The sequence below is a fragment of the Stegodyphus dumicola genome, chromosome 4 (assembly GCF_044657685.1).
Source record: "Stegodyphus dumicola isolate Sdum_Otavi_A_Nest chromosome 4, ASM4465768v1".
Taxonomy (NCBI): domain Eukaryota; kingdom Metazoa; phylum Arthropoda; class Arachnida; order Araneae; family Eresidae; genus Stegodyphus; species Stegodyphus dumicola.
This window is the reverse complement of record NC_140771.1, coordinates 97,572,324-97,589,066: the sequence shown is the minus strand read 5'-3', so window position 1 is coordinate 97,589,066 and position 16,743 is coordinate 97,572,324. Positions and strand designations below refer to the sequence as shown.

Sequence of the window (16,743 nt, the reverse complement as noted above, 5' to 3'; positions counted from 1 at the left end):
ACGCTTGGGCAGATGATTCGCTGTCCAGTGAGTGAGTGAGTGAGTGAGAGCACCGCTATGATGGCTTCCGACCACGGACGTGAACCAAACGAAATTATATACCATTACGGCGGGGAAGACTCCAAAGTAACAAGGTTGAATATTACATAATAATAACAGTTTTTACATATTGATAACTGCAGGCTCTAAGCGTTATTCTAGTTATATGCTTTAAGTTCTGAACATTTGAAACATAATATTATTCACGGTTGTTTCTGCTTAGGCAGTGTCTTGAGATTGTCTCTATTTTATCAAGGGCTATTCTGTTTTTGAGTGTGCTAGACGTCCACATTGCCCAGGCACAGTCCGCTGGTTTCTTCAAGTGCCAGGTTCTTGTATGTACACAATGGAAATAATAATGGTCAGTGTCGCCTTCCTCTCCGCATTCACAGAAAGGAGTATCCCTAAGTCTAAATCTGTTCAGGTATACTGGGAATGGTCCATAACCTGTCATACCTGTGTTAGGCTAGCATAGTGGGTCTTTATTTCCATGTTAACTTTTGGCAGTAAGCGAAATGTTCTTCGTCCTGCCTCTGCCTCTGTCCATCTACTTTGCCAGTTTTGTAGCAGACTTGTCAAAGTTGTTCGCTTAATATGAGACCAAGGAAGTTTAGTTGGTTCCCCGTCCAGTAAAGTTGCATAGCTTCAGGCTAAAATAGCTGTCATACATAAAAACAAAGTAGGAAACAATGGCACTTCGGAAAAGACGCACGTGCGGGGAGAGTAACTTTACCAAAATAACAATATCTGTAAGTGAATATCTGGCGAAAATGAGGAGCTTCATATATCCGTTCATCATAATGCTTTCTCATACAAGAAAGCCAGGATTACTCCAACGGTCTTTTTACCTAATATTAGTGGGATGAAAGCGTGTACCTCTCTCTTTCCATACCAAATGTCAGCGAGAATAATTTGTCCGACTTAAACGACTCGCATCGGTAAAGAAGACGTGACTCCATTGATAAAATGCCCAGTCTTTGTGTTCTCTAAAGTGCTGTAAATGGGCTGGTGTAAATGGTATGCAACGTTTAGAACGGCGGGTGAATAAGCCAACTTTATGAAATCGCTGACCACATCGCTCTATGGTAATTTATTTTGTATTTTATTTAATTTTCATGTTTATTAATCCAAAGGGGCATTTTGCCCAGAAGGATTATTAACTTCGTTTCGGCATTTTGCGTTGATTCACTACAAGCGTTGCTTCACTTTTCAAATTGGTTCCACCAAATATTATCGCCTTGTATTATATTTAAAGAAATTATATACGGTACCTAGAGCCATCCAATTTTGAATAAGATATACCTCCTGCGAATATGGGCATCTGGAAGCCCAAATTTGAAATTTGTTTTATTATCGATTTCATATTTTGTAAAACATTAACGAATTTTTGATTAACAAACTCAACGATTTCAAAGCGAGCAATGGCAACGTTGCACAGAAAAAACATTTTTATCTCCAGCGCGTGAGACTGTGTATCGGAAATTCTAATTTATACTCATTTTAAAATTATATATATATAAATATAAAAAATAAAATATACTCATTTTAAAATTATATATATATAAATATAAAAAATAAAATATACTCATTTTAAAATTATTTTGCGATATTGCTCTTGAACTGAATTTTAAGGTTAAGTGCTAAGAATATGATATTTAATAAATAAAGATAACACACAAAATGTTAAAAAAATGTCATTTTGGACGTAAATTAAAATCTGACACCTTTCAGATTTTTTAATATTTATTTATTTTGTATTTTATTTCAATTTGCACTTTTATTTTCTACCAAATTCGAGGTATTCTCAGAAACCCATTTAATATGCCCAAGCAACATTTGTTTTCAAAACTTCCAAAAATGCTTACATTCTCCAAGATTGTTTGCTGTGTGGGCTGAGATCTAAACATGGCTACTAATCGTCATCCCTTCAAGCGGATACATCGACAGATATTTATTTAGACAAACTGGTGAGTAAAATTCTTCATCATCTGCTTAATGAATTGAGACAGTCCGTCTTCCCAAGAATGTACGGAGGGCAGGAAGCCATTGGGCCAAATTTTTGTTTTTTAAGAAACACTTTTGCGAACTCTCTCCTCCCGTTTAATAAGAAACTAAGATAGTTGCAATATAGTAGAACTTATAGGTTCCTAAGCACTCATTTACTCATGTAATCTTATTATCCCTCTTGAGCCTTCCTAGCAACAGGAACTTGTGAGCAGTCGTCAGTCACTTAATTATATTTTAGTGTTCTATTCTTTGACCTGTTTTGAATATTGTTCTGTGAACGATTTTGATGAACTAGATTATTCCTCTCGAGTTAAACATAATGTTATCCTACCTGTGCATTTTATACTTAAAGTATGTACATCTTTAGACTGTGTTATCTCGTTCAATGATCTTATATTTATCTCAATATACTTTCAAGTATTCATGTTCATCTGACTTAAATTTCTAAGGAGATATCTACGAGGGCATTTCATGTAAGTGTATTTTCTGTAGATACCTATGTAAAGGTGAATATTTTGCTGAAAATTACAACTCGGGAAAGTATAGCGAAAGGTTTATGCGATTGCATATGGTGGAAATGTGAGAGTCTCCAGGTTCCAAGCGGTCTAGAAATTATTTGTTGACTAAAATGACAGTAAATATACCAAGACTAGGGAGCACAGAAGGGCCTTGCTTTTTCTAAATCAAAGCTTCTTAAGCACTCACTCGGAAAGCACGCTCATACAGAATAAATGTATAGTTGCTTTTGCTGAATGAAAATAATGTTCTACAAACCAAAAGTCTCATATATGCGAGCAAGGATTTTCCCTTAGCTTTCTAACTGCGTTGTTGTAATTTATAATTTTTAAGGAGCCCACCAGCGGCCGAGCGGTAAAGTCGATGAATACTGGTAGTTCGGTCCGAGGTTCGAATCCCGCGAACGGGCTGGCTGCATGGGCGTTTTCGTGGTTTCCCCATTTGTAACGTGAATACGAGCCAGTTTCCCTTAGAAAGTCCTCCCCGAAGGCATCCGTCCCCTCAGGCAGATAGCCCACAAGGCTTTGCCATAATTACATACACACATAATCAATCAATCTAATTTTTCCGTCTGAGTCCCATGTATGCATTGATAAATTTCAAATAAATGCGCATTAATGAAACAATTTTTATTTCCGAAGAATAAACTTATGTATCAACATCCATGAAAACGCAATGAGCGTTTCTTTTATTAAAATTAACCTCCTAAAAAATTTTCTAACTGGAGACTAAATTTCGCGTTTAAAGTATCCCTTACATAGATAGCGTGCCCAGTCTAATAATATTTTGCGGTTTAATAAAAGCTAATCATATAGTCAACTAGCAGAGAAGCATGTGACCCAGATTATCCTGTACAGATTTCTTTTATTCTAGCGAATTATTTTTAGTTTAAAAGTTTAAAAGTTTCCTTTCCCTTCCGATTTCAATTTCCTGCCAGAATGTAAATGTTAACGACGTGTATGCAAATCTAAGTGAATTCGGAACCAGAATTTAAGCTACATATTTAGAGTTGTAGTAGGAGAGTTAGTTTCGGATTTATGGCGCGTGTTCGAAGTAGCTTTGTACGTGAATAGTTGGTGCTTAGTTCAAGTAAAAACGTTATTTAAACATTCTTCTGCAGTTATCTGTTCTTCCGCGTACTAGCGAGATTTCGCTAGTCTTTTCAGTAGGCTCTACAGTGCGTGATTCCAAAAACGTACTAAAAAAATCTATAATCCATTTACACGATTTATCACTCCTCGCCGAAGTTGTACCAATAGCCGCTAACCGATCGGTCGAGCCGACGAGCTGTAGCAAAGCGAAGCTAACAAGTACACTCATTAACTATGCAGTCCACATCCCTGTCCATGGGATAGCGAAGAATAGGCTCTCAAGAGGGGGCCCCAACCCCGGGCAGCAAAATGAAGTGCGAAGAAAGTCACAAGTCAGATAAACCGAGCCACCAAACCGGTTGTCAAATGAAGTCTGAAGTCGACATTACATCCAGGCGTCCGGGGGCTACAGTGAGGAAGGATATGAACAATACAGTATTAAGGCACCAGGCGCCCGCTGACCACCTCAAGCAATCTTTAAAGCCCGTCAGAATCGTCGACTCCACCAACGGAAATGTTTCCCTCTGGAGAACCATAAATATTAACCATATAGCTCCCCCACAAACGTAGGACAGACAAGGTAGCACCATATGGTCCATGCCGAACCTGAACCATTCCGCGAATAACCAGGCGTTCTAGTTCTGTGAGGACTGATTTTATTCTTCCGTGATTGAGACTGCCTAAGTACAGGTCCTAGACAGTAGCGTCGAAAATTAGGAATTCCAAACAGGATTATCAAACTTGTTTTTGTGCTAAACTTGCTTGTCCGAAATCAGAACAAGTCCACGAATTTTATTGCGGCAAGGAGTACAAGATTAGGCCTGTCGTTAGCAAGAGCTTTGGGCACTCTATAGGTGACAGTATAATTTTGCCCTGTTACACCCCAATTTTGATGGAAACCGCCCCTCTTTCCCTATCACCAATCCACACGAGAGGACTTTCAGCCCCCCCATACATTTCGTGTGACCCCCCATGCCGTAAAACACTATACATTTAGAAACATCCATGCTTTCTCCAAGATTCAAACACGGGCCCTTCTTAATTGCGTAATGGGTAGAGCATAATAAGTCATTATGCACTACCCCGTTTGGGCAGCACATGTAACATATAGCATTGGATACGTCTTTTATTATCTACAATAATGATGCAAATTTTCAGAAAAATTGCCAGTTGGTTATATTTTAACAGAAGAATTAAAGAAATTTTCTGTTTACCTCTACGATTTACGATCATTTCGAAACCAAACTTAGTTTAAGGGAAAAAAATCTTGCATTTTGAAAGCTTGTTTTAATTTATTTATTTCATTCATACAAATGCCAGACATTTGGCCACTAAGCCATTAGCCTTGATCATGCTTCCCAGTACTTAAGAACAATAGAATTAAAACATTATAGCGCAGTGCATTCGTCAGTGTGGTCTTGTCTATGAACAGTCTACAGTTACAAATAGTACAGATAAAAGACTCTAAGTCGAATTTTAAAAAGAGGCATTCAGAAAATCGTGCCCAGTCAAAAGACAAAATAATGTCACTGCTGCATGGAGAAGAAAATCTGGAGTAGCTGACTTTGACCTAGTTAGACACTCCCAGGCCTGTCCTTTAGCTTCATTTGGTAGGTAGAAGCAAACCTCTTAAATTTTGATTTAATTTGGTGTTTTCAGATTTAAAAGTAATATGGTTATTAGTGGTTTGTATAATAATTGCTTTCTTTGCCGACAAATCGGCTCCTTCGATTTCCCTCGATGCCACAACAGGCAGGAATCCACTGCAAGACAATTGACTCAGTCAGAGTGTTGAGAATCTTCATACATTCTTAAATAATTGTTTTAAGTAAAATATGCTGTAATTTTTTTTATTAAATTAATTTTGGTTACAGTGTTAAAGTTGATAAAAAATACTTTTAATTTATTTTTTTTTATTTTGTAGAGTTGTGTAGCAAAAATTCCTCTTTAACACATACATCATTAATAGTAATTTTATGAGCTGCAGAAAATGTTTGACATGATTGATTGCATAACTAATTTTTCAATAATTCAAAGAAGTAAGAAAATTATCCCCTAGCAGCTTTCTACTGGTGTTATAAAAAGGCTCCATCAACCGATAAACGACATGGCTCCAAAAGCGATTCTATTTTCATCTTTTTCCAGACTTGGATAGCTTTAAAAAAGCATTTTGTTTTTACATCAGCTAAAAGCCAATATTTTGTGCTCAATTTACACTTTCTTCTACATATACTGAATAAAGTGGCATGTCTTCTTTCTAGGAAGCATAGTTTATCAACTATAATATATTAATATGCTTTGGAACACACTCTGAAACAAGAACAAATTGATCAGTTTGAAATCTTTGCGACCTAGCTGACTTCAATTAAAAATGCAGATTTTTGATGATTTCTAAGGATCTGCGCTAAGCATTGTTCCACTAAAGAATTTTAAGCCGCAGGGTTTGATAATAAATTCAAAACAGAAAACCCTTGGCAACCAAAGTGTCGCAACCACATAATGCAGCAATAAAAACGTCTACCTCAACAAGTGATATGTTCCAGTTTAGATTTCTCGACTTGAGACATGTCTTGGCTTCAATGCATTGCTGTTATGATGCATTTTCATCGATAAAAAGTCTCCGTGCGCTAATTGTGTTCCCATCATTTACGTTTCTCTCAGCAAAGTAGTTAGAACCGTTGCTTTTCGCAAAATATTTTGAAGAGTAAATCTTTAGAATGAATTTGCTAGAATAATTTCGTACCGTCATTTGCGATTTCTTATTTGACACGGCTAGAGACATTCCCCAACGTCAGATACAATAATAACCTTTTTTGTTTACTTATCTATATATTTATTTATTTTATTTATTAATGCATTTATTTGTTTATTTCTGTTGTATTTGGTAATCCGCTTTATACCATTACCTGTTAGAAATGTACTAATATTTTATTTAGGTTCCTAATCTACTTTCGACAGATGAGATGTATTATATATGTATTCTGCAAAGACTCTGCTTTAAGCATGTGCGTCCTAGAGGTGTCGGCCCAAATGCGGTCAAAAAGGTGAGAATGACGTTAATTGCGAAGGGGAAAGTAAACGGGTCTATTAGAGGTAATAAGGGAAGATATATTATAAAACAAAGAAGTTTTTAGGTCTCGTTCAGTATCAATATATCAGGAAAATAAGATGAATGGCGTTACAGAGTTCCTGTTATTTAGTGGAAGTCAATAGTTAACAATATATGTATATGGATGTACATGGTACCAGAAACAAATTACATATTATATAGGACTCGAAAAGTTTTGAAGTGCTCTTTTCTTTTTATATATTACTAAAGAGTTTAATAATATTATTAGTACGCACTTTTTAGATTATTAATAAAATATTACCTACTGCGAATTAAATTATCGTTCTCGGATGAGTTTATTGATTATATCTTTACTAAAATTTTATTATTACATTATTTTCGTTAAGAAATTTCTTTCCCTTTTAGAAATATATGCATGTAAGTTAGGAGACTGAAGAGCTTGGGAAACACTGTTACAAGCAAATAATTAAATCCGTTTCCAGTTAAACAGCATTAATTTTTGTAAAAAGTATCCTAGTTTTTCTATTTAATCATCTCAAGAAAAAGGGGAATTTATGTGGTTATTTAATTGAATATCAAAAAGCATATTAAGGCTGGCGGCTGACAAAGGCATGCTTTCATCGAAAATTTTCTAGGGAAAATAAGCTTATATTTACATTACACTTAAGGAAAACCACGAAACTGCTTACACATAGTGCTAGGCTGTAGGAGAGCTGGTGCAATCCATTTGTTAAATTTGAATATAATTTCAAAGCCTTTCCCCCTTTTTCTTTTTTTTAATTTACTTATTCAAAGAAAAATACATGTTACTCACTGAACTTCGTATGTTAGTTTGAACATCGATGAACAATATTTCTGTGACAATGAGAGCTTTCTAACTGTACGATCTATTTTACATTTAGCGAGCTTACACCAATAAATTTATTCGCTATTCTATCTAATTTCTGCAATATTTTGCAATGCTGATACTTTTGTAAATTAAAATTAAAATTTACTTTATTTTTTAAAGATATTTTCTTGTTTCTTACCAAATATTTATATTTTCTGCTTTTCTAAGAAGTGAAACTTTTAATTAGATTTTGATACTTTGTTTTCATAAGATAATGCACGAGCCCTTTGTTAAAATTTTCATAGATTAATGCAGCTTACACAGCCTGCCCATTCACCCGGTTTGAAACTGGGAATAAATTACCAAGTTGATCATTCCATTCATTGGTCTTATCGACTTGAACACAGTCAATCTGAGTAAAGAGGGAAATGTCTTTCGTAAATATAAAAGAGATGATAAACGCATTTCTAAACAATAGTTTTAAAATATAATTTTATGGCTCTTTGAAGCTCCTTTTAAAAGATTTATTAATTATAAATATAAATATATATATGGAAAATTACGAAGGGAATAACATATATGTATCTGTAATTACGAGAATAAGTATTTTTTATGTATGCAATAGAACTTGGAAATATATTAAAATAGTATACTTAAATATTTTTTCTTCAAATAAATATTAGAATTTACTTACTACCAGATTCTCATGGACTGTCGGCATCTATTCTCAACAACAATTCTCATCCTAAGTACATGCGTACATATATACACACGCATACATATAACACACATGTATTCATAAGATCCGAATTAAAAATAATTAAATGTTTACATGGTATTGGAAAATTAACATAGCAGCACCCGAAATATATTTGTAATTTCAAAAAAGGTCCTTGGACATAAAAGAACCATTCTAGTTAAAGAACCATTCTAAGACTATTTCTCAGATATTCAGATACGTTGTATTCATATAATGTGACATTCGATGTACAAAAAGTAATATTTACGATCATATTAATCAATGTAACGAATATGCGTCTTTCTACCCCTGTGCCTTTAAAAAATTTATTTGAGTGATAGCATTTAATAATTAATTTTCATAGTACAAATTCACTTCTTCTGTATTTTACTGTCTATAAAACTTAATGCACAGAAGTTAGATGTTTAAACGGCCCCCTACATTTTTGCACAACTCCGAACCCACAGACCCTTCTGTTTCTAGCAAACCGTGTTTTCCTTTCTTTAAAATTTACCACTTAACTGCAAATGATCAGCATTCGTCCTAGACACTTTGTTATATATAATTGGTAAAGTGAGGCTTTTCGGGACAAGAGAAGGGCGGCCATGGCTAAAAATAAATCTGATGTGCACACCACATGACGTCCTTGAACAGAATATTAAATTATACTCATTTTTTCCTGCCATTCATTCCTCAAATTTCATTAAAGATATATCATTCAACTAATTCAGTCCTCACTACTCGGCAGGGAAAAAATATCTTAATTAAAAATTGAAAACTATAAAACATAAACACAGTTAAAAATAAATTAAAGAACAATTTTTAGAATTAAAATTAGAGTTTCTACACAAAAACAAGCAATTCGGCCAGCGCGGCAAGAAGGCAGATCTTCGGTGCACAAAACTGAAAGTTTATGCACCGAAAAACACTTTGGATCCCTTTCCGCAAAAAGACACTGAAGGCGTAGAGACCGACTAATTTTTTGTGGACGCTATATCTATCTATCTATCTATCTATATATATATATAGCTATATATATATATATATATATATATATATATAGCTATATATATATATTTTGTGGACGCTATCAATATATGGCATAATTTAATAACTTAAATGATAATTCCAGAATTAATTAAGCATGATTTAATTCGCAGTAATAAAAGAAGACGTTATCTTTGATGTTGCGAATTTTATTTTCTCTAGATTGGCAGCAAATCCAGTATTCTGCTAAGTTTCAGATGTAAATAAATATGGTTGCTATGGTAAAAAAATTAGGCTTAACCGCACTAAAACAAATTTTAAATTGTTGATAATTCTACAAGTGTTGCATGCAAGTTAACTAACGGCATAAAAACCTTTAATCGGAAGGACAGGAACATCATAGTTCAACCAGGTTTAAAGCTAAAATTGCACAATTTACCAACATATAAGAATTAAAAAAAAAACAAAAAAAAAACTGAGCTCACTGAGCCGAGTGACAGAGTGGATGTATATATATATATCTGGTGCGGCCGATTGCAACCAAAACGAGAGGTGCACATCTACATGTTATAGCATTCTCACATACAAAATTTCAACGTTCTGAGGGTACTCGTTTTTGAGCTATGAGAGATACATACATACATATATACGTACCCACGTACAGACGCTACGAAAACATCTCTTCTAAATCCATTTTAAATCATTTTTGTAATTCGTTTGAGGAAAAAGTCCTTTATTCTGTCCTTAAGTACAGATGTCACACAAAATCGTTAATTTGCATTCGATAGCGGTCAAATGGATATTTTCGTATAAATATGATACCCGGAATTTTTCGTAACTACAATACTTACTTTACTTCGTACAAGGAAGTACAAAGTTAAAAGCGGCAAAGAACATTATAAAAATCTGCCTTCATGGAAAGCTTTCTGACAGAAACTATTCCAGCTTCAAGTTACACATAGGGAAACGCGCAAATATTCATGTAGCTAGTCCCACAAGCAATAAATTTAATATATTTGAAACATTCGCAATGCGTATAAACAGCAAATGCAGCGATCATGCTGAAACTCGTTTTAGGCATTATAGTAGTACGAAATTTTTATAATAATTAAAATTTCTTTGTTGAACATTCTCTTCAGAGAATTCGGCCTTTAAAAAAGAAAACACGAATTGATGCCTTGTTAGCAAAAGTTAATAATGAACTGCAGATGCCCTGGAATTCGTTGACTAGAGTATTTTGAGACCCTTCTTTGTTTTCAAGATAAGAAAAACTTAGTAGCATGTAAATGCTCATTTGTATTCTAGCCGAAAGGCGATCAATAGAGAAAAGCAGATTTATTTTAAAGTTCAGATCGGAATACAAAATAAACCTTATTTTTGCAAACTAGACATCTATTCCTAGTGACATTTGTTTCCACCCAACGAACAATAGGACTTTGTAGTTCTAAAAAAAAGAGAAAGTTTTTTCTTTATTTCTCGAAAAATTTGTGGATATTATGCATAATTATATTGAATTCAATTTTGCTGAGTATGGATTTTTACATAATTAAGCTTTCATGATTTAGTACTTACTGCAAAGGTAGATACCCGTTTCTTTTATTTAACTTTAAAAATTATGTGATTCTTATATTATACAAAATAATATTAATTTAAATAAAAGTGAAAAAGCCTTGAAAATAGTCATAAATGGTATCTCAGTATCAGGCTTCCAGGGTCATAAACTTGTAGCAGAAGCATCATGAGGATTTAGAATTCCATAGCGGCGTAAGGTCGGAAATGACCCGTGCTTGCTGTAGTGTACACAGAAAATACCAGAAAAGAGAGAACTCTACGTTAGTAAATACGCGTTTTAATAATAAAGTAAAAAAGAGTAATAAATAAGGTGGTCAAACTGTTTCTTGTAAGATGTAACTCAGATCTCAGAAGCATGGAATTCCAAATACTCTAAAAAGATTCCGAGCACGTACCAGATTTCTTTGGGGGTTACCATTTTGGGTGCAACCAGTCTCTCGGGTTGTCAGTGACGATGTCATACACCAATGTTTTTAAATGTCCACGTTTGTATAATCACCCATACTACTGCCTCTGCATTCGTGTGGGGAATGAAACTTCCGTGCAAGAATGCTAGGTCTAACGTTATCTACCATCTGATTATGAGAATCTGAGTCTTCTGGGCATGGCCTATATGTTCTACAAGTTTGTAACGCTGGTACTGAGATGTATAAGAAATAAAGGATTCTTATTATAAATAGAATCCTAATATAAATAGACGGAGAAATATAGGATTCAACGATCTCCCAAGCATCTTCCATTAAACCATTCGAGAGGATGTTCAGATCGTCAGTATTTTATGCACAGACTTTGTTTACTTACAGACCTCAAACCTTTGGCCGATAAAACTTCCTCCATTCTCGCGGGCATAAAAATCGGTGACCTTCTGTAGTGTAACTTAGTCAATGTTCTCAGCCACTTAAGAAGATTATTGGTCATTGCAGTTGAATGTATTAAATTGCAAGTATTCGGCCATTTGAAACAAACCCACTTGGCTTTTAATGTTATATGAAAGATAAGCAACCTGGCACATCCGTATCCTAGCTTGTCCTGATAATCTGATCTTTCGACGGTATATATAAAATTTTTATCATTTAAATTGTAAATGCACATGCTTAAGTTTCTGAGCGATTTAAAAGAAATAAAAAGAGTTCTTAACAATTTACATATACTTATTTTCCTTATTACATATGTATATAAACTAAAGCTGAGAAATTTTACATTAAAATACCTTCATTAAGTCGCGCAGTATGCTCCGAAATTAATTAAAACTACCTATTTAGTGCTGGCATATATATATATATATATATATATGTAATAGATTCTGTAGTATAATGCAGACCGTTAAATCCTTAATGAACAGCTAGAATTTTGATGTAGAATGGTGAAACGCCAATCCATAATGAATAAGAAATTTGGCAGTCAAGCTATAGTTAATTCAACTTTATTTCAGTAAACATGTTGTGGCCACAAACAAGTTGGCACATTAAATGTGTCTATTGCAAAATGTTTTCATTTTAGATAAATTTGTAGTAAGCTAGAAGGAGCAGACAAACATAGACTCTGAAAAACTGTCACTTGCTGATCAGCTAAATTTATATTGCGATTACAGCAACATCCTATTTAGATCTACAATATTTTTGGGTCGGATGAAAGTTACCTATCATTCTAAGATTTACTGACATTTACGAAACCGTTTTATGGTTCGAAATGTCTATTATACAAACGAGTTGCTTCAGCAAGACGGCGCAGTGTGCCGAAGCGAATTTCACTAAGCCCTCGGTTAACATAATATTCTTGTTGGATGCTACACCACTTAGATTAAAATTTGCGTAACCAAAATAGTATAACATGCCGAATCAAGACACGCAGGAAATAAATTAATATAAAAGTAACTGTGAGTAAAACTGAAATCATAAATGTCACACCCACTAGTAGTCGAGCGAAAAAGTATGTGAACAAAGATGGTTCGGCTGCGGTATCAGTCCCGGTGAACAGGCTGGTTGCATGTATTTGTGTGGTTTTCTCCTTGTATATACAATCTAGTTTTCCTTAGAAAGTCTCCCACGAAAGTATCCCTCCTCTTGGGCAAAGAGTCCTTCTATGGTTTGTCAATATTAGATAAACCAAACCAATTATAAATATCAAAATATTAACCATTGGTTTTGGAAATTAATGTCTAAACGATATTTGTATAGGCATTTATAGAGTTATTTTGATCAAACACCACTATTACATGCTTACTAGAATTTGATCTAGTGTGCAGGCAAGCCTCCACATTTATTCAACATCAAGTCTGTTCACTGCGACCGCTCAGTGACAGAGCGAGATGGACGACTACAACCGGTTTTTCTTCCTTCTGCTGCTGGACTCCGAAGGAGTAGAACGTTCTTCGAGCCGTTCTCACCGCGGATGACACGGGTCTGCAATTTTTGTTCTTTTTCGTTCCTTTCTGACGGCCATCTTCATATAGTTTGAAGAGAATGCATTTCGCGTAGAAAATAGAAATTGGTACTGAAGATTCAACTAAATTTATCTAGATGCTGACTTCTGCAGTAAATTAATGATGTTCTACGACTTGAAATATCCTCGAAAGGACTTCATGTCCACATGTTACACTTTCCTGATGATACGAATATTCGCCTTGTGTTTCTTCAAAAATATATTGGAATAACCAGTCAACTAAATTTCCTCCGTTATAAAATTTGGTTTTTTTTTTGTCATGAAACATTGTTTAATGACGATGTACTGAGATTCACTTTGATTGGAATATTACGCGTTTCTTGTACGAAAGGTTAGGATTCAGAATGGTAGGACTATTTCTTTCAGCCGCTATTCGACCACGGTTATTAAGCTTCTGTCTGGTGATATTTACTTAATTTATGCTGGTATTAATTCATAATTTTATGATGTCAAGATATAAATAATATTGCTTAATTCACATTATTTGAAGTGTCATCCTTTGGGGGTAAGTTACTTTAATTTTATATTTCTTTCAGATCTCACATTTCATCCTGCACGTTTATCTGGCTTATTGCGCTCACCACCATATTTTTATTACATCTAGGCTAGAAATGTTTCACAAATGTTTCTTCATTACCCTTTCAAATGCCTCCAGAATTTTGCCATTTCCTCCACGATAAAATCATTACCCTAATCCTAATTACTTCTAAGTTTCAAATGAAATAAAGTGCTAACTTTTTACTTGATTAGAAATAGAAAAGATTTAAACATATCATTTTCTTTCTGCAGTCAACACTGAATCTCAAAAAATCCGAAATGTGGTAAAAAATAAGCAGTGTTTACTTGCGCGATGCAAAGATTGGAAGCTGAGAAATGATTAATTTTCTATGGTAAGTTTAAACAGATTATAGTTGTGAGATCACAGTTCGTAAGTTTATAGTTCTGAACAAATCATGGTGAGGGAAATTTTTAATTTGTTAAATAGTTAAAAATGTTCCAAGATATTACGACATTTTCAATTTTCTCTGGCAAGAAAGAATAAACGTTGCACTGAAATTGAAGATTTGAGTAATTTTCAGAGAACGCATTCTGCATTCTTTCGAATAAGGAAAAATAGTTTGAAAACTTTCGTAACATACTAAATGTGAAATTTTTATTTTTATTTTATTCGTAACAAATAATGCACATATGGTGCATCATTTATTTTGCAAAGAAGAAAGCTCCAAAACAATAAAGTTTCAGAAAAATTCAGTACAGCTAGTATGCAAACATGTGTACGATTTGGAATAAATCAAATAATCAAGTGACGCAGCTGTATAAATGCGGGTATAAAACTATAGAAATGTTTGAAAAGAGCTATTTGTATTCGAGGTTTGTAAGCTTGATATTTTAAGAATATTATTCTCAGTGTATATTTTGTTTACTAACCAAACCTGGATGTTATCACATCGCAGGAAAATGGAACCCGAAAACAGGATAGACATGCTCTTTATAAAAGACCGAACATTGTATGCATGATCAGAAACAGGCATACGTAATATATTTAATCGTTAAACTTGTCCGAAGATGCGTCATGCATAACGACTGCTTATGCATTAGTGTGGATTATGGTATATGGTAATGCCACGTGCTACTTGTGTAGTTTGGTTGAAGAGAAGTAAGGAAAGACTACAAGATCATTTCTATTTTAAAATACGGCTTGGAATATATATACTGGTTTGTGCCGAACTAAGTTTTAAGGCTCTACGATATGCGGATGGGATTCTTTAAAGTATAAATATAAAAATATATCTCGAAAGGAATGAAAACACACTAACCAACTTCTTTCAGAGAAATGTTATCCTCCTTTCAAGGCCTGTACCTTAATGGTATTGAAGCTAACTTACATGTTTAAAATAGGCAAGGGTAAGCTTGAACAGTAAAGTGTTTTGAGAAACGCCGTTATAATTTATGTCATTTTCTGGAGACTGAAATCTGTCTCAAAGTATATTCGATTTTATATTCTGAATATCCATATGTGATATCAATGAGAAGAAGATGCAGCCTGTAAAAGCTTTAGAAATAACAGTTTCTAAATGTTCATTGCTTTCGATGGGTTTTGCGTACTTAAATTTCAACGAGCACATATCAGAAGCGTTCTTGACCCTCGTTTTGAATCCCCATCGTCAGGCACAGAAGCGTATCAAATACTGACGCATTTTAAATCGCGCTTTCTTATAATGACCACTGACTTTCATATGGCCGATGAATGTAACCTATAGCAAGTTGTGTTGGTTTCAAAATGTGTTTCAAAGCAGAAGTACTTACAATAAACTAAACTATGGCAACACATTTCCCTGTAATAGATTTTACGTTTATGACTCTTCGTGGTTTGTTTATTTAATATCTTTTAGTCTTGATGTATATTTCATGACCACTGTTGGAGAATTATACATGTAAGCAATATATGTATGCATCTATGAGCAGTTATATTTTTGTTCGCAGACAGAGATATGCACATGCACTTTGAAGACTACTATAAGAATCTAACTATAGACAAGTTCAGTTTAGTACTTATTTTAAATATTTTAATTAAAATGATCCACGGGAATAAACTAAGTTCCATTTACTAACATAAATAGCAGTTAAACGAGAATTTAAACTAGTTTCAGTTAAGAATTTTACTGCTTAATGCAATATAGTGAGTGGTATTAAATAATACTGTGTGATAATAATAGTGCATGTTAAATAATAATGCACTCATAAATAATGGTGCACGATTGATATAAAGCTAAAAGTTAGTTACAAAGTTCCTTACCTCATTACGTTAGAAGTGCTCGATGTAACGCTGTTTACGACATGGCAGGGATCAAAATGGTGTCCAGGCTATGACAAAACATGCCACATCATATCCTTACAAATCACGTAACCGCTTGTGTCGTGTTTCCAACGACTCTCACACTGAATATTTGTAACGTGTAGAAAAGAGCCTTGATAATATACTTTTCATTTCATGACAATATGCTCTCAGGGTATCATTTTCCATTAGAAAAACAAGATTTATTTTAAGTTTTATTCGCATGGGCGCAGTATTTTATTTATAGAGAAGTATTTGGTATTATTTGATTGACCACAGAATAAAAGCCATGTAGCGAATGAGCTAATTTTCGCAATAACCTCCAGGCGAACTGGTTGGCTACATGGGCGTTTTTGCTGTTTACCCATGTGTAACGTGTGTACAAGTGAGTTTCCCTTAGAACGTCCTCCACGATGGCAGCCCCTTAGGCAGATAGCCCTAATGTGCTTTGCCATAATCGATTAAATCAACCCAAGTTTGTGCTTGCGGATCATTTTACGGTTAGAAAAGTCGAATGTGAGTCCCGTGGATGTAGTCAGCTAAACAAGGTTAAAGAGATTCTCCTCACTTTTCATCCCACAAAGTGAAAGCATGGAAGAATTTTTCTCTATCCGC

At 34.3% G+C, this 16,743-nt stretch overlaps 2 protein-coding genes across 4 annotated transcripts in view; one reads left to right on the top strand and one right to left on the bottom strand.

Moving 5' to 3' along the window:
• The window catches only part of LOC118188135 (uncharacterized), a 238,969-nt gene that overhangs the window by 171,224 nt on the left and 51,002 nt on the right, over positions 1 to 16,743 (top strand). The window lies entirely within an intron of this gene.
• LOC146997618 (uncharacterized) overlaps positions 1 to 16,743 on the bottom strand; it is a 52,051-nt gene that overhangs the window by 18,484 nt on the left and 16,824 nt on the right. The gene's annotated exons all lie outside the window — the stretch shown is intronic.